Raw genomic sequence first — 25849 nt, forward strand, 5'->3', positions numbered from 1 at the left:
GGGGAGCACTAGACCACAGGAAACAGTATAAGGGACGGGAGCACTAGACCACAGGAAACAGTATAAGGGAGGTGAGCACTAGACCACAGGAAACAGTATAAGGGACAGGAGCACTAGTCCACAGGAAACAGTATAAGGGAGGGGAGCACTAGACCATAGGAAACAGTATAAGGGAGGGGAGAACTAGACCACAGGAAACAGTATAAGGGAGGGGAGCACTAGACCACAGGTAACAGTATAAGGGAGGGGAGCACTAGACCACAGGAAACAGTATAAGGGAGGGGAGCACTAGACCACAGGAAACAGTATAAGGGAGGGGAGCACTAGACCATAGAAAACAGTATAAGGGACGGGAGCACTAGACCACAGGAAACAGTATAAGGGAGGTGAGCACTAGACCACAGGAAACAGTATAAGGGACAGGAGCACTAGTCCACAGGAAACAGTATAAGGGAGGGGAGCACTAGACCACAGAAAACAGTATAAGGGAGGGGAGAACTAGACCACAGGAAACAGTATAAGGGAGGGGAGCACTAGACCACAGGAAACAGTATAAGGGAGGGGAGCACCAGACCACAGGAAACAGCATAAGGGAGGGGAGCACTAGACCACAGGAAACAGTATAAGGGAGGGGAGCACTAGACCACAGGAAACAGTATAAGGGAGGTGTGATACAAGTCTGAAGAGTCTGTGTGAATGACTGGCTGTTAGGTAAGAAACACATTAGCAAGCTAGTCTGTAGGCAGATAGGACATATTTTGATCTTTTAGTAGTGATGGACCATTCTCCATAAGAAAACCATTGACAGAAGAACAAAAGGTTACTGCAAGTTATAAAAACATACGGCTGTGCGCTGTGTTCACGCGGTTATCACGAGGGATGAATCATACTTCCACGTTGTGGATAGGCTGAAGGACGAACCCACCCAGTCACAACAAGTACTGAGCATGCGTGGCACGTGATATGGTTATATAACATTGTGTTGCAATAAGCGCGTAACCCTGAATTAACTGTTTCAGGAATTGCACGTTCACACGGGACTTAACCAGAACTAGTCCTGTTCATGAGAATATTGACTATAAGTCATCCAATCATAGCAAGGCTCATGCCTGAGCATCCCCAAGATGCAATCGGGAAAATGGGTGGAGCTATGAGTATAAGAAAGAGAGATTTCCCTTGCTCTGATGGGACTCTCCACTACTGACGAGTTGTGTGATGTTGTGTATGCGCTGCCTCCTGACGATCGCTGGTCCCCCGATACGGAGTGATGATGCAATATCCGGTAATGTATTGATTCTTTACTCTATTACTTATCCATGATTCACTGCTATACCTGTAAATAATGTAAATAATTGAATAAATATCCTACTACAGTGTGAAGTCGTAAGCTATGTATTTACCTAGTCTGTGTGCTAGTGTGAGTCGAGTGTGAGGCCTTAGCAACGCCAAAAACATAGCATTACATAAATGGCGACGAGGATGACTTTTGACCTCTGAAATATATTGCCTATGATTCTGTGGGTCTCTGGGTGTAATTTTGCAAAATTTGGCATTTTGCCAGTTAGTGGGGCAAGTAATCTAAATCTTTGTAAAATTGCCCCTGTATGGTATATTGACTTGATACTTGATATATATATATCTTAGGACAGATTACAGGTGTGGGAAAAGTTTGGAGTCGATAGCTCCTCCCACTTAGTTTCAAGTCAAGATATCTTTTGAACTAAGCAAAATTTATCTGTGGGAAGTTTGACCATTGGTGTCTAGAAATTGAGGGGCACCTCTGGTCAAAGCCACGCCCAGTTGGCAGTGTGCCAAAAGTAAGGCAATATGTTTAAGAAAAAGGCCAAATGCCTAAAAGAACCTGCGGAGATCCCCGGCTGGACCGAGTCTCCGTATAATATTATAGCAGTAGAATTAGCTAGCCATGGGTTGGTAGAATTGTGGGATAAGCAGTTGAAAGAATCAGAACCGGTTGATTTAGTTCAAGTACTTGAGAAACTCCCTACCAAGGTAGGTGATGCAGTTACCCCAGCTAGAATTAGCTGGGTGTTGGCCTCTGCATATCGTGGTGTGCACAAGCGATTGCAGAAGGCGTTCCAGGATCAAGAAAAGGCGGAACAGGCTCAACTTGAAGTTGAGGGACGCTGCCTGATGCTGGAATATAGTGGTTCCCCGTTAAAGCGGGTGATGTTGCTCTCTCTAGATGTAGATAAGACTCTAGAGGGGGGCCCTGTTAAGGCGGGGCATGATGTCGCTCTCGGGCGGCATAGTGGGATGTTGTTGACAGCTTATAGAAAGCTTCAACAAAGATTGTGTAAGTTGAAAGAATCAGAATCCCTCAATGTTGTTACTTTACTTGAGGGTATTCCTGTTGGAAAAAGGGTAGTCCTGTTAGAAAAAGGAACTAGAGTAGGATGACAGAGTGATAGTTGCACAAGTGTCATCACAGGCAGCTGCAGATAAATACCAACATGTAACAGAATCTGCAGCTGGTAAAATAAATGTGCTGGAGGAAGTAGCTGGGGAAGAGGCTCCTGTGATGACACATTTTGGATTGTTATCAGTGGAGCAGGGAGCTTCTGTAAATAAAAGGAAGCCAAACTCTGCCACTGATCATTGCACAAGAAATAGGACAATGTGCATTGAACTGGAATTGGAAGTGTTTAGCACAAAAGTATTTTGTTCCATTTGAAAAGATTAGGAATAGCTGGGAACTTTCTTTAGGTTGTTACTGCTGTTTTTGTCCCTCTTAAGGAAAACCCCATATTTTTAATGATAAAATATGGATGGGAAAAAGGGGCAGAGAGTAACCTGACAGTGAATCTCAGCTTTTACTACTACGGTTTTTAATACAGTCTGTGTCTTTGTTGGTAGATTTCGGAGTATAATCTTGGAGTGCTGTGTTTAAACTTGTAAAGCAAATTCCTTAAAGTGACAGTATCTGACTGCACTTGCAGAGTTGAAATGGTAATATAATCTGGACAAGACAGGTGGGTTAACATTGTTGTTTCTAGTGAATGTTTTATATGGTGAATCCGTTATAGCGAGTCCTGATTAATCGTGTATTCATATGTCTGTTTTTTGTTTAATTGAATGCATAGAGGAATGTTTTTTTTTAAAATGCATTTGTGCACGGGCGGTGAGTGCTCCTAGGGAATGTGTGCGAGCCAGTGAGTGTTTGAGATGCTGCTCTCCTCAGCTGGGGGCGCTTGGCAAGCATTATTTTTTTTTTTTTTTCATTCAGGAGTACATGTTGTAAAAAAAATATTGACCTTTAACTCTTACTTCATGGGACATGCATCTTGTTTGATAAAATAAATGGTTAAAGAGGTGAGAAATAGTAAAGCAACTTTCTTGTGTGCGTTGTGTGTTGTGCTGGGTTTTGCTAGAACTTCCAAATCCCTGCAAATGCTCATTTTTTTTTTTTTTGGGTTACAGGGTTAAATGTGATTATGATGTCACGGTGACATCTGTGCCAGCAAAACTTTTCCCCTGGTTTCTAGCTATAATTGTGCAGGAGTGAAATTGTTTACCTGTTGAGCTGAAAGCTAGATTAGATGAGACTGTGTGAAAGAAATAGAATTGTGAAGTCTATTATGGCAATGTAGCATGAAAGTATTGCGTAATTAGACTGGAAAACCTTTTTATATAATATCCCTGTGTCTCTGCGTCTATTCAGAGTTTTTTTTTTTTTTAGCACTGCACATGTGCAGGGAGGGGCGCAGAAACACTGGGGAAAAGTTGAGGGGGGATAGGGCCAGAGGCGGCCAGCGTGTGCGCAACGGTGTATGAGGGCACGCGCGTGGCGGGTGCATGTGCACAGCGGGCACATGCATGCGCAGCGAAAGGCCTAGCTTGGTTTTTTTTTTTAAACGGGCCAAGGTCATTAGTTACTAAATGAGATTTGTTTGTCTTGCAGAGAAATGTCTGGTTTCTCTAGGGTTGAATGTTGTACTGATTAGCTGAATGGCGTGAAGTGGCAGAATGTGTTGATGATGAAGTGTGAATTGAGTTGTTTCTAATGAATTGTATGAAGTTTGCTTTGAGACCTTACTGATATAGTGTATTATATGTTTAAGAATACCTCTGTTAAAGATGCTAGAATGTATGCATATGCTAGTTTAGAATAATACAAACTGTGAAGATAACAGATTTTTGTTTATACCAGAAACTAGCTGGTGGGGTGGTTAAAGTAGAAACGATTTCTTATTGAAAAATGCATAAGGATGCGGTAGCTCCATATAGGGGAAAACCTGTATCAGCTGGGTTGGATTTGCATGCTTTAGAAGTTGTTATCATTAACCCCTCACAGGTTACAACCATTCCCACAGGTATAGGATGTAAAATACCTGACTAACATTATGGGCAAATAGCTACCCAATTCAGTTTTGCTCAGAAAGGAGCTATAGTAATAGGAGGAGTAATTGACTCCGACTATCAAGAATAAATTAAAGTGATCATGATTAACCTGGGAAATAGTGAGTTAATTATTGGAAGAGGAGAGAGGATGGGTTAAAGTTTTTAGGGGAGGACACTGTGTATACACAGGCCAAAGAGTTGTATGGCCCAGGTTCTCCTGAGGGCCCTTTTACACTTAATGCGCTGGTATGCATTAGTAGTAGTACGCATACAATTTTGTTGTTGTTTGTTTTTTCTTGTTTTTTGTTGTTGTTGTTTTTTCCCCAATGGCAATGCACTGTGAAAAGATTTCAATGTTTTTTCAGTGTATGGTGTGAAAGAGGCCATAGGGGGACACGGACGCTGGACTGTACATCAGTTGTTATTTTTTGATTACAGTTAACAGCAGCTGATTAAGTGTAAAGGGACCCTAATTCCTTTATTTGTAGAGAGGGAAGCCCATCAGTAAAGGGTGATGAATATTTTGGTTCTACTAATACAGTAAATGTTGGAGCTAAAATGTGGGTCAGAATCCCCAAGGACCGCCTCCTCCAGCAGATGTGATTGCAGTAAGCAAGGACCGAACTCTGCTGGTAATGAGGCCAGAACAGAAAAAGTGGGAATATATCCCACAGGAAAAATGTTATTTGCAAGAATAAGTCACACTTGTTTGGGTTTTTTGCAGATTGATCTCCATGTCTATGGCATTGTCCTTGGAATCCTTGGTATCGTGTGGTTGGAAAGCTGTTGCGTTAATGCAAGGACTTCAGGTATTCGAGTAACCGATACAGGGGATCCACGGTGACTTTCGTGTGGGGAAATAAAACCAAGAGTTGTCTACAGAGAAACTTTACCGTTAATGCTAGGCAAGCATGTGACGTTCTCAATGTTACTTTCAATGGAACATGTCTCGGTGGGGCCTACTTTGATATTTGTGGATATGATGGATGCTAAAGTGGACCCTGGGCATATAAAGAGACTACCTTCCACTTGTGTAAAGGTGGGGCAACATGCCTAAAAGACTGTGATTCATGCTAAAATCACGTTTCCAGCTGCCATAAACTGTTCTAAACCACACCAAATACGGAGAGAGTGGTATGACACTTTGTTAGGAGGATATGGGACATTGACTGGAACTCTTAATAGTTTTGATATTGAAACATTAGCAAATAGATTGCATAACGTTGGAAGTAAAATAAATGATGTCTTAATTTTACAAGCTAAATGGATGCCAACTATATGGGCGCCATTTAAGTTACAAGCTAAAATAGATGATGATTTGCTTGATTTAATTAACGCAAGTGCCTCTGTTATGTATGAAACAGATGTTGATATAACTAGAATTGTAAACTGGACTATCTGGTCCATGCAAACCTTACAACAGCAACAACAGAAAGGGTTATTTCAAACTAGGTTGTTGACTGGATGTGAGGTGGTTTGGAGGACCGTGTTCAGTTCCATGATAAGAACTGATCACTGGATAGATATCAAAGCACCTAAAGTGATGTGCAATGATACATTTTGCATGGGACAATTGACACTTTACAATGTTACTAAAAGTAGTATAATGTGTAAGAATGTTATTTTGCCATTATTAATTGGGCCAGAAGGTGATCAGCACTTCTGGGTACCTACGTTTTATGGACAGGTTATTGATGACAGCAACAGAACAGATGATTTGACTTTTTGTGATAATACTTTAAACAGTAAAATATGTAAGTTACAGTCTACTGCATATGAACCTTGTTTGTTACAGAACACTGTAAACAAATGTGGGTGGACCATAATGCCTATAACATACCGCTGGATGGTGGAAATAACACCTCAAGTGGTATGTGTAGTGACAGATCATCAGGTGGTCCCTAAAATGAGGGTGCCTTTTGCAGGATGCATACACAATATCACTGTATTCCAATGGGAAAATGAAACTTTTATGTTGATGCCTGATATAGCGTTAACTACAAAGGTTTCCTGGCAAGGCCAAGGTTTGGAAGTTCCCAATTGGGATCTAAACCTGACTAAACTAAAGCGGATTGTTGAAAAATCTAACGGAAGTGAAAAAGTGCTATTAAAAAGTTGAATAGAAGTATAATCGTACACCAGCTCAGTACTGCCGTGATTGCAAACAAAATTGTTAAAGTGGGCTCTGCCATAGCAGATGCCACCTCTCACCATTGGTGGGATGTATTTATGGGTTATTCGCCATCAGCAGAAACAATGATGAAGTGTATAGTTCATCCTATTTTTTGATTGTAATGATTGTTATAGTTATCCTATCCAGATGGAACTGGTATGTGGCATATGGGATCTGTTGTAAGAGGAAAAAAGTTGTCATGGTTTCATATGTTAATGGTCATCACTAAGGACCGAATGTGATACAAGTCTGAAGAGTCTGTGTGAATGACTGGCTGTTAGGTAAGAAACACATTAGCAAGCTAGTCTGTAGGCAGATAGGACATATTTTGATCTTTTAGTAGTGATGGACCATTCTCCATAAGAAAACCATTGACAGAAGAACAAAAGGTTACTGCAAGTTATAAAAACATACGGCTGTGCGCTGTGTTCACGCGGTTATCACGAGGGATGAATCATACTTCCACGTTGTGGATAGGCTGAAGGACGAACCCACCCAGTCACAACAAGTACTGAGCATGCGTGGCACGTGATATGGTTATATAACATTGTGTTGCAATAAGCGCGTAACCCTGAATTAACTGTTTCAGGAATTGCACGTTCACACGGGACTTAACCAGAACTAGTCCTGTTCATGAGAATATTGACTATAAGTCATCCAATCATAGCAAGGCTCATGCCTGAGCATCCCCAAGATGCAATAGGGAAAATGGGTGGAGCTATGAGTATAAGAAAGAGAGATTTCCCTTGCTCTGATGGGACTCTCCACTACTGACGAGTTGTGTGATGTTGTGTATGCGCTGCCTCCTGACGATCGCTGGTCCCCCGATACGGAGTGATGATGCAATATCCGGTAATGTATTGATTCTTTACTCTATTACTTATCCATGATTCACTGCTATACCTGTAAATAATGTAAATAATTGAATAAATATCCTACTACAGTGTGAAGTCGTAAGCTATGTATTTACCTAGTCTGTGTGCTAGTGTGAGTCGAGTGTGAGGCCTTAGCAACGCCAAAAACATAGCATTACAGGAGGGGAGCACTAGACCACAAGAAACAGTATAAGGGAGGGGAGCACTAGACCATAGGAAACAGTATAAGGGAGGGGAGCACTAGACCACATGAAACAGTATAAGGGAGGGGAGCACTAGACCACAGGAAACAGTATAAGGGAGGGGAGTACTAGACCACAGGAAACAGTATAAGGGAGGGGAGCACTAGACCACAGTAAACAGTATAAGGGAGGGGAGCACTAGACCACAGGAAACAGTATAAGGGAGGGGAGCACTAGACCACAGGAAACAGTATAAGGGAGGGGAGCACTAGAACATAGGAAACAGTATAAGGGAGGGGAGCACTAGACCATAGGAAACAGTATAAGGGAGGGGGGCACTAGACCACAGGAAACAGTATAAAGGAGGGGAGCACTATACCACAGGAAACAGTATAAGGGAGGGGAGCACTAGACCACAGGAAACAGTATAAGGGAGGGGAGCACTAGACCACAGGAAACAGTATAAGGGAGGGGAGCACTAGACCATAGGAAACAGTATAAGGGAGGGGAGCACTAGACCACAGGAAACAGTATAAGGGAGGGGAACACTAGACCATAGGAAACAGTATAAGGGAGGGGAGCACTAGACACCAGGAAACAGTATAAGGGAGGGGAGCACTAGACCACAGGAAACAGTATAAGGGAGGGGAGCACTATACCACAGGAAACAGTATAAGGGAGGGGAGCACTAGACCACAGGAAACAGTATAAGGGAGGGGAGCACTAGACACCAGGAAACAGTATAAGGGAGGGGAGCACTAGACCACAGGACACAGTATAAGGATGGGGGCACTAGACCACAGGAAACAGTATAAGGGAGGTGAGCACTAGACCACAGGAAACAGTATAAGGGAGGTGAGCACTAGACCACAGGAAACAGTATAAGGGAGGGGAGCACTAGACCACAGGAAACAGTATAAGGGAGGGGAGCACTAGACCACAGGAAACAGTATAAGGATGAGGGCACTAGACCACAGGACACAGTATAAGGGAGGGGAGCACTAGACCTCAGGAAATAGTATAAGGGAGGGGAGCACTAGACCACAGGAAACAGTATAAGGGAGGGGAGCACTAGACCACAGGAAACAGTATAAGGGAGGGGAGCACTAGACCACAGGAAACAGTATAAGGGAGGTGAGCACTAGACCACATGAAACAGTATAAGGGAGGGGAGCACTAGACCACAGGAAACAGTATAAGGGAGGGGAGCACTAGACCACAGGAAACAGTATAAGGGAGGGGAGCACTAGACCACAGGAAACAGTATAAGGGAGGGGAGCACTAGACCATAGGAAACAGTATAAAGGACGGGAGCACTAGACCTCAGGAAACAGTATAAGGATGGGGGCACTAGACCACAGGAAACAGTATAAGGGAGGGGAGCACTAGACCACAGGAAACAATATAAGGGAGGGGAGCACTAGACCATAGGAAACAGTATAAGGGAGGGGAGCACTAGACCATAGAAAACAGTATAAGAGAGGGGAGCACTAGACCACAGGAAACAGTATAAGGGAGGGGAGCACTGGACCACAGGAAACAGTATAAGGGAGGGGAGCACTAGACCACAGGAAACAGTATAAGGGAGGGGAGCACTAGACCACAGGAAACAGTATAAGGGAGGGGAGCACTAGACCACAGGAAACAGTATAAAGGAGGCGAGCACTAGACCACAGGAAACAGTATAAGGGAGGGGAGCACTAGACCACAGGAAACAGTATAAGGGAGGGGAGCACTAGACCACAGGAAACAGTATAAGGGAGGGGAGCACTAGACCACAGGAAACAGTATAAGGGAGGGGAGCACTAGACCACAGGAAACAGTATAAGGGAGGGGAGCACTAGACCACAGGAAACAGTATAAGGGAGGGGAGCACTAGACCACAGGAAACAGTATAAGGGAGGGGAGCACTAGACCACAGGAAACAGTATAAGGATGGGGGCACTAGACCACAGGAAACAGTATAAGGGAGGGGAGCACTAGACCACAGGAAACAGTATAAGGGAGGGGAGCACTAGACCACAGGAAACAGTATAAGGGAGAGGGAGCACTAGACCACAGGAAACAGTATAAGGGAGGGGAGCACTAGACCACAGGAAACAGTATAAGGGAGGGGAGCACTAGACCACAGGTAACAGTATAAGGGAGGGGAGCACTAGACCACAGGAAACAGTATAAGGGAGGGGAGCACTAGACCACAGGAAACAGTATAAGGGAGGGGAGCACTAGACCACAGGAAACAGTATAAGGGAGGGGAGCACTAGACCACAGGAAACAGTATAAGGATGGGGGCACTAGACCACAGGAAACAGTATAAGGGAGGGGAGCACTAGACCACAGGAAACAGTATAAGGGAGGGGAGCACTAGACCACAGGAAACAGTATAAGGGAGAGGGAGCACTAGACCACAGGAAACAGTATAAGGGAGGGGAGCACTAGACCACAGGAAACAGTATAAGGGAGGGGAGCACTAGACCACAGGTAACAGTATAAGGGAGGGGAGCACTAGACCACAGGAAACAGTATAAGGGAGGGGAGCACTAGACCACAGGAAACAGTATAAGGGAGGGGAGCACTAGACCACAGGAAACAGTATAAGGGAGGGGAGCACTATACCACAGGAAACAGTATAGGGGAGGGGAGCACTAGACCACAAGAAACAGTATAAGTAAGGGGGGCACTAGACCACAGGAAACAGTATAAGGGAGGGGAGCACTAGACCACCGGAAACAGTATAAGGGAGGGGAGCACTAGGCCACAGGAAACAGTATAAGGGAGGTGAGCACTAGACCACAGGAAACAGTATAAGGGAGGGGAGCACTAGACCACAGGAAACAGTATAAGGGAGGGCAGCACTAGACCACAGGAAACAGTATAAGGGAGGGGAGCACTAGACCACAGGAAACAGTATAAGGGAGGGGAGCACTAGACCACAGGAAACAGTATAGGGGAGGGAAGCACTAGACCACAGGAAACAGTATAGGGGAGGGGAGCACTAGACCACAGGAAACAGTATAAGGAGGGGGGCACTAGACCACAGGAAACAGTATAAGGGAGGGGAGCACTAGACCACAGGAAACAGTATAAGGATGGGGGCACTAGACCACAGGAAACAGTATAAGGGAGGGGAGCACTAGACCACAGGAAACAGTATAAGGGAGGGGAGCACTAGACCACAGGAAACAGTATAAGGGAGGGGAGCACTAGACACCAGGAAACAGTATAAGGGAGGGGAGCACTAGACCATAGGAAACAGTATAAGGGAGGGGAGCACTAGACCATAGAAAACAGTATAAGGGAGGGGAGCACTAGACCACAGGAAACAGTATAAGGGAGGAATGCACTAGACCACAGGAAACAGTATAAGGGAGGGGAGCACTAGACCCCAGGAAACAGTATAAGGGCGGGGAGCACTAGACCACAGGAAACAGTATAAGGGAGGGGAGCACTAGACCACAGGAAACAGTATAAAGGAGGGGAGCACTAGACCACAGGAAACAGTATAAGGTAGAGTGACCAGACATCCCGGATTGCCCGAGACGCGTCCCGGATTCGGGGTCCGCTGTCTCAGGCTTAATGAGGTCCCGGGAAACCTCCCGCTTTCAGCAGCGGGACGTCCCGGCCTCGGGACTCTGGCCACTCTCTCCTCATGAACTGGCAGCGGCGTCTATAGACGCCGTGCCAGTTCATTGCCTGCAGCCCTGCTCCAGCCTCCTCTTCCGGTGTCTGTTCCGACACCGGCAGGCAGAGCAGGGCTATGGCAAGATGGCTGCCGAAGCCCTGTACTGGAGACTATTTGTGTCTCCAGTACAGGGCTTTGGGCGCCATCTTGCCGTAGCCCTGTCAGCGCGGGAGAAGAGCAGGAGGAATGTGGTCCCGGGAGCAGCGCGCCAGAGGCCGGAGACTTCTGCCAGGTGGGTAAATGCTTTCTATTCCAGGTGAAATGTTTGCCCGCATTGCGTTTCTTTTCCAGGTGAAATGTTTGCCCGCATTGCGTTTCTTTTCCAGGTGAAATGTTTGCCCGCATTGCGTTTCTTTTCCAGGTGAAATGTTTGCCCGCATTGCGTTTCTTTTCTGGTGAAATGTTTGCCCGCATTGCATTTGTTTTCTGGTGAAATGTTTGCCCGCATTGCGTTTCTTGTCTGGTGAAATGTTTGCCCGCATTACGTTTCTTGTCTGGTGAAATGTTTGCCCGCATTACGTTTCTTGTCTGGTAAAATGTTTGCCCGCATTACGTTTCTTGTCTGGTGAAATGTTTGCCCGCATTGCGTTTCTTGTCTGGTGAAATGTTTTCCCGCATTACGTTTCTTTTCTGGTGAAATGTTTGCCCGCATTGCGTTTCTTTTCTGGTGAAATATGAATCACTTAGAATGTTTATTAAATGGCTCAATTGTAATGCATACAATTTGAGCTTTACATCTGAAAGCAATAGAGACTCTATCAACTTCCTGGATCTTAATGTATTTGTACAAAACAGAAGATTACACACTAAAACTTTTTGGAAACCAGTAGACGCAAATAGTTTTATCCATATAGATAGCTGCCATCACCAACGTTGGTTAAGCAATATCCCTACTGGACAATTTACCCGCTTAAGAAGGAACTGCACCAACATCAATGACTTCGATATGGAATCTGAAATCCTTGTGGATAGGTTTGTACAGAAAGGCTATTCACAGGAGGTGATAGAAAATGCTAAATTACGGGTAAGAGAAAGAGATAGAAAGGACCTGTTAGAAAGTAGAATGAAGTCTGAAATGGACAGAGAGGAATCTCCCAATCTAATTGTACAATTCTCGTCGCAAAGTGGAGCATTCAGAAGAGTGATCAACAAACACTGGAAAACTTTGAGGGAGGATGATATTTTGACACAAATCCTACCAGAACATCCCAAAATAGTCTTTAGAAAAGCACCTAATCTTGGTTTACTTATTGCTCCATCAGTAAAAAATCCAGGAAAGAGCAAACAAAGTAACATCTTTAGAAATTGCGGCTATTGTAGGATGTGCAGGGAAACTAAAAGTCAGATCTCAACAACCCAAGATAGTATAACTTCAAATACAGGAGTGACTTTTAAACTCCAAGGAAACGTCATGTAATACAGCAGGAGTAATATACACTATAACATGCCCTTGTAATAAACATTACGTAGGGAGGACAAAGCGATTGCTGAAAGAAAGATTACGAGAACACTGTACTAATATAAATAAAGGATTTGTAGGACACCCGTTATCCTTGCACTATAAGCAGTTCCATTCAAAGTCAATGAGGGGTACAAAGTTCTGTGGAGTCCAAAGGGTACAAAAACACTGGAGAGGAGGAGACTATATCTCACAGATGTCTAAATTGGAAACTTTTTGGATCTACCAGCTGGATAGTATGACCCCTTTGGGTCTTAATCATGAATTAGAACTTTATGCATTTAATTGATCTAAGAAACAGTAGATATAATACACTCAATTGTGTATGCCTCTTTTTTACTTTAAAAATATTCATCAATAGAACTCACAATTGATTCTGGGCCAATGAGACATCTTAGGCCCCGTTCACACTTGCGGTTTTGTAAAAACCGGAACGGAGGTCCGGACCGCACCGGATCCGGACCGGACCTAATCCGTACGGTTCCTATCCAGATCAGGTCCGGATCCGGTCCGTTTGCATCCGTTTTCCGTGCGGTATGAACACGGTTGCGGTCCGGATCCGGTTTCTTAAAGAGATAACAACCTGTAAATATCTGGGGTCTGGGAGGTCAGCAGAAGCTCTGGGGTCATTGTAGGAGACAGGTGGACGTGTGGAGACCATCCGTGGATACAGAGACTGCAGTTGGGACCATGGATCCAGTCATTTTTTACTCGTACCTGGGAATTCTCTCCTTCCTGTTGTTCACCTACTACTATGTGGGGAGAAGGCCTCACCTCCTCGTTATCAGACATATCATCAGACATGTTGCTGCCAAAGAGCTCCAGCATAAAATCCCTGCTGCTCCACTCTGTGAACGCTGGGCCCATGTGGTCCCCATCCAAAATGGCCACTAGAAAAAGCATAGGAAGTGGGGTAGAACGTCTGGTTTTTATAGCCAGTGTGTTGTGCGCTCTCCAGTTCTCATTGGTTTGTATTGGCCGGATGCAACAGTCCGGCTCCGCTCCGGATACGTCTGCCGGAGGAGCCGGACCAAAAAATAGCGCATGTTGGATCTTATGCCGGAGTCCGGATCCGGTCCGGCTCCGGCCGGACGAAACGGACGCATGTGAACGGACGCATAGACTTTCATTGCTATGCCGTGCGTCCGTTCCGTCCGTTCCGCATGCGGTCCGGCTCCGGCACGGCGATTCCGGACGGCGACCGCTAATGTGAACCGGGCCTTAAAGAGAATCTGTATTGTTAAAATCGCACAAAAGTAAACATACCCGTGTGTTAGGGGACATCTCCTATTACCCTCTGTCACAATTTCGCCGCTCCCCGCCGCATTAAAAGTAGTCAAAAACAGTTTTAAAAAGTTTGTTTATAAACAAACAAAATGGCCACCAAAACAGGAAGTAGATTGATGTACAATATGTCCACACATAGAAAATACATCCATACACAAGCAGGCTGTATACAGCTTTCCTTTTGAATCTCAAAAGATCATTTGTGTGTTTACCTTCTGTCCCCTTCTTCTCTCATGCACTGAACATTACAGACTTCCTGCAGACAGCTCTGCATGTGCCTGTGTTTGTAATCCCTCAGTATGTGTCAGCCAGCTACTTTCACAGCCTAACAGAGGAGGATTTTTATCCAGCTCTCTTCTATCACTGATAAGATAGCAGAGAAGCTGCTGGCTTATGTAAATAAAACACACACTGGAGTGTGCATAGAGGAACAGACCAGCATGGAAGAGTTGGCAGCCTTCCAGACACAGGCCGACAAGTCTGACAGGGGAAAGATACATTGATTTATTACAGAGACCGTGATAGTACAAAGTGCTGCAGTGAGCCAGAACAGATTAGAATAGGTTTAGGAACTTGTAGGATGGTAGAAAAAACGTTGTAATTTTTGTTACAGGGTCACTTTAATGTGTATAAGTAATAAAGGAACTGATTTTTTTATGATTATAATGTTCTATATACTAGGGATATTAAACATGAGGTCCATTATGGAAGTGATTTGAGTTCAATATTTATGCATCTATATTAGGCATGTAGAAGTAGCTAGATTGTCTTGTGATCATCATTTAAAAACACAATATCTGCATTTTGGGTTCATATAAGAGCACTAGTGCAGATATAGATGAGAAGAATCAAAGCATAGAGTATTATTTATATACATTATATTTACTATTTTTATGCATATGATTTTGTTATATATAAGTTTATTTTTAATCTTTTATTATTTTTTATCTTGAGTACGATTGGTGTATAAATGAGTTTATTGAAATATCCTCAGTATTTTGAAAGTAACTATTAGTATTTCATTAATGGAGACGTATAGCTGACCATCTAAGGCAATGGAAATTCACGGAATAGCTCTGACTGAAAGGCGCAGGGGATAAAAGAGTCCGATCGCTCCCAATATTCCAGCTCTGACGAAGGACGCCGTATAGCGTCTGAAATGCGTAAGCAATTGACTGAAGGGGAGTGACGTCACCGCCAATCAGAAACTGGGGGCCGGACTTCTGCATCCCACGTGGAGCGCGGAAACGTGCGCTCCAGGACCGGGTCCGCTGACCCAGCGCGTTTTTATTAATCTATTGCGCACAGACTCTCCAGGTACGCTGCCAGCCGGAGCTATCTGGATCGAGCGGTCCTGTGTAAACTACCCACGCTGAACTATCTATATACGGAGGTGGACATTCCCACACCTCATCAAGTACATTCTATACTGATCGTAGTGGACGTTTAGAGGAATTTACAGCAGCATCTATACGGAGGTGGTAAGATCCACATTGTGTCTGAACTGTATTAGAAGCATATATTGATATCAGCTTATTTTAAGCAAACTGAATCATTTACTACAAGAAGAACTTGAGCCGTTTACTCCATCTGACAATTCATCTTGTGATACACGGAGTCCAATGGTCACCATATAGTGATCTTTATAGTCTTCAACAAGCTAAACACGTCAGTTTGTCTCCTGGGGCTGAGGTGACAGTTGATTAACAGTTCACAATTGAGTACGATTGGGGGTGAAACGTTTCTTCACCCACCAGTCTATTGCAGTGTGTCTGTGTGTGTGAATGCTGTATGGAACAGGATCCTGGGCATTATGTGATTTATTTATTGCATAAACTGATTTATTTATTGCATAAACTGTATTTGTTTGTTTATCAATTAAATACTATTTTTATTCCACATTGGTCTGAAAGAGTACCATTAGCGCACCTTAGCTAATATTATATAGTCCTTTGAATTTAGGTGGTTGGGGATACCATCTCTTCTAGGGTTGCAGCTACCTTTAATCATTTAGTCCATTTATAGACAATTATCTCCAGGCGCGAGAACCAATTTTTGAAATTTTCTGGTGAAATGTTTGCCCGCATTGCTTTTCTTTTCTGGTGAAATGTTTGCCTGCATTGCGTTTCTTTTCTGGTGAAATGTTTGCCCGCATTGCGTTTATTTTGTACTGACATGTTGCCCGCATTGCGTTTATTTTGTACTGACATGTTTGCCCGCATTGCGTTTATTTTGTACTGACATGTTTGCCCGCATTGCGTTTATTGTCTGGTGAAATGTTTGCCCGCATTGCGTTTACTTTCTGGTGAAATGTTTGCCCGCATTGCGTTTATTTTGTACTGACATGCTGCCCGCATTGCGTTTATTTAGTACTGATATGTTGCCCGCATTGCGTTTATTTTGTACTGACATGTTTGCCCGCATTGCGTTTATTTTGTACTGACATGTTTGCCCGCATTGCGTTTATTTTCTGGTGAAATGTTTGCCCGCACTGCGTTTATTTTGTACTGACATGTTGCCCGCATTGCGTTTATTTTGTACTGACATGTTTGCCCGCATTGCGTTTATTTTGTACTGACATGTTTGCCCACATTGCGTTTATTTTGTACTGACATGTTGCCCGCATTGCATTTATTTTATACTGACATGTTTGCCCGCTTTGCATTTATTTTATACTGACATGTTGCCCGCATTGCGGTTATTTTGTGCTGACATGTTGCCTATTGCGTTTATTTTCTGGTGTCCGGGGTAACTGTTACTTTTATTATTTAATGGTCATAGATGGCTATGTTTGCTGCTTTGTGGTTACGGTATACTATTAGCATCACACAGTTTCTGCACACCCATGATGCAAAGTCTCGTTTGTCCACATCATGGCGTAAACACTGCTTTCTTATGCCTCGCTGTTACATCATTACGTTAGCTCCGCCCATACAATGTCATGGCCACGTCCATTTTTCGCCCCTCCCCCCAGTCTTCGTCGCTGCGCGCTCCTCAGTCCTCCTCACTTTTCGCCGCGGCGCGCCTATTTGAAGTCCATTTTGCTGCAAGAAAGATTATTCAGAAGTGGAAATCATTCAAAGCAGTGGCCAACCTTTCCAGGAGAGGACAAACAAGCAACATCACCTTCAAGTCAGACTGAGCAAAGGTCCAAGAAACTGCAAATAAACCCAAGAGCTACATTTCAAAACTCTACAGAACTTAGTGTCAGGAACCGGCCCGCGGCGCGCCTGCGTATACGGTTCCCGACTGCGGGTTTTACCAGATTAAGCGGGGAACAGCCTTATTTAAGCTACAAACCAGGCTGGGACCCCTCAAACACTTCCCACTGCCACCACTAGCCGTTGCTAGACACGTCCACTCAGCTGTCGAGGGCTCAACGTGCACTCTGCATTTTCGTATTCGGGTCAGCTTTGCGCTTAGGCCGAATACGGGAACGCCACGGACTCACACACACAGTACAGTTGTACAGTAACACAGCACAATCAGGCACTGATTTGTAATGCAAGTTACACTGACGTGCAGCAAAACCTATAACAGTCGTTCCGAACGATACTGTTAGACTTCCCACTCGGCTGTCGAGCGCAGAAGTGCCTCATACACACAATGCAATTACAATCTCATACGGTAGTGTTGCTCAAGCGTACAATTAGGCATGAAACTTATACACGGTTACACTTCAGTCTCTTCTAGGCTATGAGTGTTAGTTTAGTACAGCAGAAGTCAGGCTTATTAAATAATAATTTAATATTCCAGGGAAAAAGGTGGAACAATGCAGAACAGAATATATACAAAAGATTACAAAAAAAACAAAATAAAAAGTTACAAAGGTAAAAGTTACAAAAATACACACCAAGCAATTTGCTTACCAAAATACAGGGATCCAGATAGAAGAACCTTGGACTTTTGTGGACGGACACAATTCTGGTTAGACCAGGAGTCCACTAGCTTGGGCCAGGAGACCAGCCGCAGCTACCGTCAGGAGGGGACTGATTTGAGGTATCTGTCCCCTGGTTTTTATAATGAAATATTCGCCTCGAGGCTGTAAGCCTGTGTGGACGGATTTAATTACATCCTCAGTCATAATTGGATTTCCAGAGATCTAACATCCACATACATGAAAAGACTTCCCTAGTCCACGTTACAGGTGACAACCCCAATGTTGACAGTATTTCCTAGCTGATCAAAGATAAGGATATAGTTTGCACCTCCACCAATAATTTAATTTCCTCACAACGAAATAGTGTTTAACACACAGGAGGCTCTTCCTCAACAGAAGTGTAAATGTTTCAAGTGTCAATGACTTCCACACTTCACTTCTGCCATTGTCTGATTACCCCAGCTTATTCACTGAAGTCCCTTTAGATGCAAATGTAGTACAGCCAGATGACCATCACTTCAAAGCAGATTGATAACACAGGTTCCCTAGTCTGGGTGTGAGGTCCGTGGTCTCTACACCCTGGAACTGGTCTAAGCATAAACAGAATACAATACAAGTAATCTGGCTCAGTGTGAATTCCCAGGTCCACCTGGTTCAAACACACTGCAGGATCTGACTAAGGTCTGAGTGCTTCCACGTAGTGTTCGCAACGGCAGACAACTTGTGACTGGCCAGCAGCAACTATATATAGTGTAGCGCTCTCTGGCGCCACCTCTAAGTGATGGACCAATAGAAACTTGCTCTGGCATCAGCTGACCAGCCTGGTCAGCTGGTCCCCTCTTGGCCGTCATAAAAGTTCTGCCTCTCAGCGCGCGCGGGCGTATTCCTAAACCTGTGTGAACTAACAGACTCAGCCACACCAGAGGCACGCTGCTGTGTGCAAACTGCCGCGCTGGACGCGGAACCAGCCGCCTCGCTGTCAGTACATGCGGCGGCTTTTCCGCGTTCTGCCATGTTACCAGATGCACGCCTCCGCGTGCAAACCGCCGCGTTGGACGCGGAATCAGCCGCCTTGCTGTCAGAACGCGCGGCGGCTTTTCTCACAGTCTAGGAGTGAGGTAAAAAAGATGGTCAGCATTAAGAACATTTTATTTGCAAATAGACTTTTAAAGTCCATAAAAGCTTTTGAATCACTCAATACCAGGGATGAGTGAGCACAGATTCAAAAGAAGTAAAACTTTAGCCTTCCTGTTTTGATGCTACAATAACATTTATTATTTTAGCCTACTAATGCTCTATGGCTGATTTGCGGATTCACAGCTATTTGTTGTATTCTGACCAAGGATATCCTACGCATGAGGCAAACATGAGGTTTGAGCTTCAGGTTCTTTTACTTTATGTACCTGTATGTGTGTGAGGAAGGGGCCGGGCAGAGAGGGTTAATTCACCTGTATGACTGATTCTTGCAGCTGTGCTACACACTATGCTTCACCCTCCCTGCACTTCCCGTTTCACAGTTGGAACTTCCTCTGTGAAACAGGAAGTGCTGGGAGGATGGAGTGCAGCATGCAGTATAGTAGCAAGAGGCAGTCATTTTTTTTAACAGGTACATTTCTACTTTTTAAACAACTGCAACTATATACATTCTCAGAGCCGTTCAAGAAAAATAAAATTAAAGGTGGGAAGGGGAGGGAAGGCTTAAGAAAAGAAGGGGAGGGGGTGGCTCCATTATCTTTCTGAGTGTATACACCCCATAGTATATACAGTACAGGCAGCGATACAATATTGGAATATCTTCTTTATCTGTAAGTTCCCAGGATTCCCCACCTCTGGGTCCTCAGCTTCACAGTACACACATCTAACTAGCAACTAGAGACATTGTAAAATGTGGAACCACACATATTGGGTTGTACCCCATCACCCATTAGATATTTAATGTTGCATTGCTTAACATCAAACCGCACCACCTTGACCATGTTTTATCAAATTTACGGGGGCAATGCCTACTTTTGTAGGTCCTCTTATATAGGGAAACAAGTTTATTCACAATATTTATCCATTCAACCTTAGTTGGCATATCGGAGTGGGTCCATGACCTTCTTAACCAGGTGACACAGTATAAATACCATGATCTTCCCGTATCTGTTATGTATAAAAGATCCTGTGAAGGAATTTAAGTTCGATGAGCCTATTTTAGACGAGATCAGCATTTTTCTCTCACCTACCCAAAACCTTGTCCCACACTTCATTATCTATATTTCTCAGGTCTTCCACCCAATACGCTTTGAGCCTGTTGTAACCAAAGCTGAACAACAATTCTAAATAGGTGCTTGAGAGGGGTTTGCCCAGATTCCTTATAATCAGCAATGCTTTAATGCAGTTAGACTCCAATTGTATGGGCTTGTGCCCAAATTTTTGGACTTTGGAAAAAACAAAATAACTTGCGGTTAGGGAGATCATATTTCTGCTTTAACTCATTAAACGTAAGTAGAATCCCCTGGGGAGAAATGTCTCGCAACATTTTGATGTCATGCTTGGCCCATATTATGGGATCATGTATGGTATAAAAATGTAGCAGCCTGGGATTGCCCCATAACGGCGTGTATGGAGACCAGCATTGGGGTTGACAAAGTCTGTTTTTTGGATAATCGTCCAGAAAAAAGCAGTCATACAGGTAACTAAACATTCTCTGGCCTGTCCTCCTCCTCGCACACACGCAAGTACAGTTTTCCTTCTCCCGAAACTGTGCACCCTCATCCCTACTGAAAGTTCTCTGTAGTGAGAAAATGTAAACACACTTCAATAGCAGAGTTAAATATATCAATATGACTGGTAGGTTAAAATGCACTGAGATCACTGACAGTCTTGAGTAGTATGATGCTGGACCACTTATTGCTGATATATTAGATGCTTTCATTGCACTGCTGGAGACAGGACAAGTAATATTGCTGTCAAACTCAGGTATAGTTAAGTCACTCTTTTTTTAAAGACATAGATGCATTAAAGCCTGTGTTCATGTGTATCAAAAAAAATAAATATTTTAACCCTCATCCTACCAACATATTTTACATGCAAATCTTACCAACTAATTCCTTTGATTGCTGATGAAAGTAATCATCACTGAACGTCTTTGTAGATAGGGGCGTAGCAATAGGGGTTGCAGAGGTTGCAACTGCATCGGGGCCCTTGGGCCAGAGGGGCCCCTAAGGGCCCTCCCTCAACTACAATATTAGCTCTCTATTGGTCCTATGCGCATAAGAATCCCTTCTATAGATACTTTGAATAGTAGTAATCAGTAACAAACTGTTCCCCATCCCCTTCTTGCACCTCTGACAATGTAGTTGCCATTGGCAGGTTTTGGTGTGCCGTATCAATTGTTATGTATAGAGTACTTGGGGACCCCATTGTAAAACTTGCATCGGGGTCCACAGCTCCTTAGCTACACCACTGTTTGTAGATGACAGAAACATAATATTTATTGTTGAGAAAACAAGATTGAAGTTATAAGGTCAAACATTTCTGGAGTCATAAGGACATACAAGCTCCTTTAACTGAAGAACAGGTGACAGCACTTGTTATTCCAGGTTGCTGCTGTCTGATTATGTCCTGGACCCTGCACCTGCCTATACTTGGTGCATGTTTCTGCCAGACTGTACCATCTCTTCTAAACAGCACATCTTGGGCTAGATTCACTAAACTGTGATAACTGATATCACGGTCGCGCTAGCGTTTTGCGTAATGTTTTTGTGCGAAATCGCGATTTTTTTTTTTGCACGCATCTTGAATTTTCACACGAAAATTCATGATTGCACGTGAAAAACGTTACGTGCATTATAACGCGCGCAAAACGGTAGTGCGGACGTGAAATCAGTTATCACGGTTTAGTGAATCAAGCCCCTAGTGTGTGTTTTTGTGCATTGAAAGAACTAGGACTGGGCTCGCACTGATCCATTCCATGTCCCCTGCCATGTCACTGGCTATGTCCATGCAGTGATCCTCGGATATCCCCAATCATGTATTAGAGTGATCACGAATTCGAATCCACCCACTTACGAATCGACTAGGGATCATAATCACAAATAGAAACAGATATCCGACTTGAGTGCAGTTTTGAGTTGAATAACCTCATGTAATCACAAATAGTGATTCGTGATTAACCACTTGAGGACCACAGTGTTAAAACCCCCTAGTGACCAAGCCAATTTTTGTAAACTAGGCCACTGCAGCTTTATGGCCCAGCTGCAGGGCCACACAACACAGCACACAAGTGATTCCCCCCTTTTCTCCCCACCAACAGAGCTTCTTGTTGGTGGGGTCTGATCGCCCCAGATGTTTGTTTGTTTATGAATAAATATTTATTTGATTTATTTTGTAATATTTTTTGGTGTTTTTTTATTTATTTTACAATCCTCCCTCCCTCCCTCCCCCCGCCAGCCATTCAGCGTGATCAGTAGAGTTGGGCCGAACGGTTCGCCTGCGAACGGTTCCATGCGAACTTCAGTGGTTCGCGTTCGCATCCCGCAGGCGAAGTTTGGCGGAAGTTCGGTTCACCCCATAATGCACCATGAGGGTCAACTTTGACCCTCTACATCACAGTCAGCAGGCCCAGTGTAGCCAATTAGGCTACACTAGCCCCTGGAGCCACTCCCCCCCTAATAAAAGGCAGGCAGCGACAGCCATTAAGCTCACTCGTGTGCCTGCGTTAGTGAGAGTAGGGCGAGCTGCTGCAGACTGTCTCTCATAGGGAAAGATTAGTTAGGCTTAGCTTGTTCCTGGCTGCATACCTGTTCTGTGAACCCACCACTGCATACCTGTACTGTGAACCCACCACTGCATACCTGTTCAGTGAACCCACCACTGCATACCTGTTCTGTGAACCCACCACTGCATACCTGTACTGTGAACCCACCACTGCATACCTGTTCAGTGAACCCACCACTGCATACCTGTTCAGTGAACCCACCACTGCATACCTGTTCAATGAACCTGCCACTGCATACCTGTTCTATTCAGTGAACCCGCGACTGTATACCTGTTCAGTGAACCTGCCACTGCATACCTGTTCAGTGAACCCACCACTGCATACCTGTTCTGTGAACCCACCACTGCATACCTGTACTGTGAACCCACCACTGCATACCTGTTCAGTGAACCCACCACTGCATACCTGTTCAGTGAACCTGCCACTGCATACCTGTTCAGTGAACCTGCCACTGCATACCTGTTCTGTTCTGTGAACCTGCCACTGTATACCTGTTCTGTTCAGTGAACCCGCCACTGTATACCTCTTCTGTGAACCTGCCACTGCATACCTGTTCTGTGAACCCACTACTACATACCTGTTCTGTTCAGTGAACCCGCCACTGCATACCTGTTCTGTTCAGTGAACCTGCCACTGTATACCTGTTCTGTTCAGTGAACCCGCCACTGTATACCTGTTCAGTTAACCCGCCACTGCATACCAGTTGTGTTCAGTGAACCCGCCACTGTATACCTGTTCTGTTCAGTGAACCTGCCACTGTATACCTGTTCTGTTCAGTGAACCCACCACTGCATACCTGTTCTGTTCAGTGAACCCGCCACTGCATACCTGTTCTGTTCAGTGAACCCGCCACTGCATACCTGTTCTGTTCAGTGAACCCGCCACTGTATACCTGTTCAGTTCACCCGCCACTGCATACCTCTTGTGTTCAGTGAACCCGCCACTGTATACCTGTTCTGTTGCGTTACACGGTGAGTTTGGTGTGTCAGTGTGAAGCAGTACCTTAATTACACTACCTGATTGATGTATACACATGCAAGATGTTTTAAAGCACTTTAGGCCTGTCATTTAGCATTCAATGTGATTTCTGCCCTTAAAACGCTGCTTTGCGTCAAATCCAGATTTTTCCCGGGGACTTTTGGCATGTATCCCACTCCTCCACCTGGGGGTCCAGGTGTTAGACCCCTTGAAACATCTTTTCCATCACTTTTGTGGCCAGCATAATTTTTTTTTTCAAAGTTCGCATCCCCATTGAAGTCTATTGCGGTTCGCGAACTTTTACGCGAACCGAACCTTCCGCGGAAGTTCGCGAACCCGGTTCGCGAACCGAAAATCGGAGGTTCGGCCCCACTCTAGTGATCAGCTGTTATAGGCTTCAATGACAGCCGATCACTTCCCAGCCTATGGAGGGGACAGCCGTGTCACACGGCTGTCCCCAGTACAGCGCTGCTGCAGATCGCACCGCTGTACGGGGTAATTAGACGGCTTTGCTTGTAATCGAGCCTATTTCATGTATTCGTTTCACCTTTTAAGCTGAATTACTGAAATAAATGGACTTTTGTACGATAGTCTTAATTTTCAAGTTTCACCTGTACAGATTGCCACTGGGAGACTGACGTTGGAGCGTTAGATGGTCCTGGGGCCGCCACCGCGGCCACGCCCATCGGCGTGACGCGGTTGGCTAGTAGTTAAAAACCCGGCACCTTTAGAAGTTAATAGCAAACCCCCCTTACATTCTAGAAACACCAAATTTGCAGGATATGTTAATAAAACAGTGGAAACAAGAGGATTTTTTTTTTTCAAAAAGACCCTATAGTTTTTGATAAATTCGATTTTGAAGTTTCAAAGGAAAAAAGTATACATTTAAATGCGGTAAATGACAGTTAATGTAGCAAACCTAATGGTAGTGTACATTTACATATATCAAAAGAAAGAGCAATGAATTTCTGGAAACTCCTCCGGAGCCGCAACGCTTTGGCTAGGGATCGCTATACAGCCACTATATGGCTGCATAAAGATCCCTGGCATCATTTTTTGAAACCTTTTTAAATATTTTAATTTTTTTAATGTTCAGAGGGTGGGAAATAATAAAAAAAACAATGTGGGGGCTCCCCTCCTTGTCCTCCATGCAGGCTGGGCTAGCCAGAATGCGGAGCGCCGGCCGAGTGGGGCTTCGCACCCTGAGCTATACCAGCCGGCATGGTCCATGGTATGGGGGGCTCTGGGTGAGAGGGGCGGCCAAGCTTTCCCCCCTTCCCTACCTTCAGTGGCCCAGGATGGGGCCGACGCCCTGGAGGGTTCATGGTGGCATCTGGGAGTCCCCTTTAAGAAAGGGGTCCCCAGATGCCTGCCCCCCTCCCAGGAGAAATGAGTATAGGGGTACAAAGTACCCCTTACCCATTTCCACAAAAGGTTAAGTGAAATAAAAACACAACGAAGAATAAAGTCCTTTATTATTCTAAATTAACCAAGAAATACCTGTACCTTTAAAAAAAGTTCCCAGGCCAATATCCTCAGAAAAGGTCCCACGCCAATATCCTCTATCTTGCGACCTTCTTCTGTTACTACTTGATTGCAGATCTCCGCCGGCCGCCGCCACACATTGCTGCAACACCACCGACAGCTCTGTCAGTCTAAAACCCTCCCCTTCTAGTCACAATGGCATGCAGGACACGTGTATTTCACATAGGACTGTGTAGCCTCACTAATTGGTTAATTAAACATCCTACCAATGTTTGTGATGTGCTGGATGAATACGGCCAGGTCCAATACTTTATTATGCATTTCCAGTTACTGGAAGGTGGTAATGGGGAAAAAAATGATATTTTTAAAATGCAAGTATAGTCCTGCTAATCCATTTATACATGCATGAGAAAAAAAAAGTTCTCATGCTTTGAGATATTGGGTGGGATAAACACTACCAAGGATTTGCTAATTAACTTATTTATTAATTTATAAAGTGGTTTATGGGTGGGGAGGAGGGAGCTTGCTATGGAAACAATAATGCAGCATTATGAATACACATACAAGAAAATAAAGATTCCCATGCAGTGGGATTATAGGGATAATGGTTGTAATGAATATGTTGTTGATTGTGTGAATTTATTTTGTCACAAATGTCTTTTCCCAAAGAAAATGTGTTTGTGGCTTGTCCCTTGGAGAATATTCTGTAGAACCCCCAGCTGTGAAG

At 44.3% G+C, this 25849-nt stretch overlaps 1 long non-coding RNA gene across 1 annotated transcript; it reads left to right on the forward strand.

Moving 5' to 3' along the window:
• Positions 1-672: 672 nt before the first annotated feature.
• LOC137532619 (uncharacterized) lies at positions 673-7478 on the forward strand. The gene is made up of 2 exons (XR_011023961.1): positions 673-2990; positions 5084-7478. It is a non-coding gene; the product is annotated as an uncharacterized lncRNA (long non-coding RNA).
• The last annotated feature ends 18371 nt before the right edge of the window (positions 7479-25849 follow it).

This window comes from Hyperolius riggenbachi, chromosome 9, assembly GCF_040937935.1.
Source record: "Hyperolius riggenbachi isolate aHypRig1 chromosome 9, aHypRig1.pri, whole genome shotgun sequence".
In the NCBI taxonomy this organism is placed as follows: Eukaryota; Metazoa; Chordata; class Amphibia; order Anura; family Hyperoliidae; genus Hyperolius; species Hyperolius riggenbachi.